The sequence below is a fragment of the Sus scrofa genome, chromosome 3 (genome assembly GCF_000003025.6).
Source record: "Sus scrofa isolate TJ Tabasco breed Duroc chromosome 3, Sscrofa11.1, whole genome shotgun sequence".
Classification (NCBI taxonomy): Eukaryota; Metazoa; Chordata; class Mammalia; order Artiodactyla; family Suidae; genus Sus; species Sus scrofa.
The window spans coordinates 131,254,556-131,256,077 of record NC_010445.4 but is presented as its reverse complement, the minus strand read 5'-3'; positions in this window follow the sequence as shown (position 1 = coordinate 131,256,077).

Below are 1,522 nucleotides of genomic sequence, written 5' to 3'. Positions count from 1 at the left end.
CCTGGCTGCCCCCACCCCCCCGGTTGACTGGTCTTGGCTGGGCGCTCCGATTCTCTGCCCCACTCGGAGCTCCAAAGGTCGAGCTGATGTCTCGCTCGAGGGCGGCTTTTGAGGCTAAGGCAGTGGTCACGCTGATCCCGCCACCACCCTCGTCCCTGGAGCTGAGCCTTCACCCCGTTTCATTAAGGGGGACCCAGTGAATGTTTGTGACAGAGGTGTGCTGTCCCTTAGGACCACCGGCCCCACCTCCTGTCCGCGGCTGTTAGCATCCCGGACCCGGGGTGCCGCCTCTGCGCTCTTGGCCCTTGGGGCTTGGTTACCCCTCGTGGCGGGAGCCGTCCTGTGTATTGTCACGTGTTGAGTGGGATCCCAGAAGCCAGAGCCCTCGCCCGTCCACAGTGACACCACTAGGAGTGTCCCTAGATGTTGCCACGTGTCCCCTGGTGGGGACGGGGGCACCATCGATAATCACTGGGGCAACGCGAATCAAAGCCACGAGCCCCCCCCTCTCAGAGCGCCGGGCTTTGAGAAGGCAGAGAGGAGTTCCCGTCACGGCTCAGTGGTTAACGAATCCGACTAGGAACCATGAGGTTGCGGGTTACGGATCCGGTGTTGCCGTGAGCTGTGGTGTAGGCCGGCAGCTACAGCACCAATTTGACCCCTAGCCTGGGAACCTCCATATGCCTCGGGAGCGGCCCTAGAAAAGGCAAAAAGACCAAAAAAAAAAAAAAAAAAAAGGAGGCGGGAAATGTGGGGAAAGCGTGGGAACGTAAACCCGTGCAGCCACCACGGAGAACAGCATGGAGGAGGCGCCTTGAAAACTAAGAGTGGAGCCACCACGTGATCCTGCAGCCCCACTTCTGGGAGGGTCGGCAGAGGGAGCAGACCCTCGAAGGGCTGGCTGCTCTCCCCGGTTTATGGCAGCATTTTTCACACCGTGAAGGTGCAGAAACCTGAGTGCCTGTCACAGGGTGGATGGTGAGGATGGGACACACACACATGCACACACACACACACACACACATGCACACACACACAGTTGTATGTGTATCTTTGTCTTAAAGGACTCCTCCTTCTGCGTGAGAGCCCTCGGGAGCGAATCTGCCCAGCGCCCCATGGGACGGGGATGTGCACGTGCTGCCCTAAAGGAAACTCCAGGGAGAGGAGGGCGTTGGGGTCTCCCGCGGGTTAGGTCTCAACAAGCAGCGCAGGAGACCTTGTGCTTCCGCAGGGAAGCCCATGTGGAAAAAAAGGGTGGGCTGGGCTCACTCCCTGCTGTGCGATGCCAGGTGACAGCTGCCACCGACTTTCCACGATTCTCGTGCTTAATTTTTCAAGAAAAGAAAAGAGAGGAGCAGCAAAGATGGATAAAGAGGGGCTGTTTGGGGAACTTGGGGTGCGCAGTTACGGGGTGTCCCCAGGAGGGACCCGGGAGCCCTGACGGATCGCTCATCTCCACGTTCCCACACTCCCCTTCCCCGCCCTCAGCGGGACGGCGGATGCTTCTCAAACAGGAAGCTGT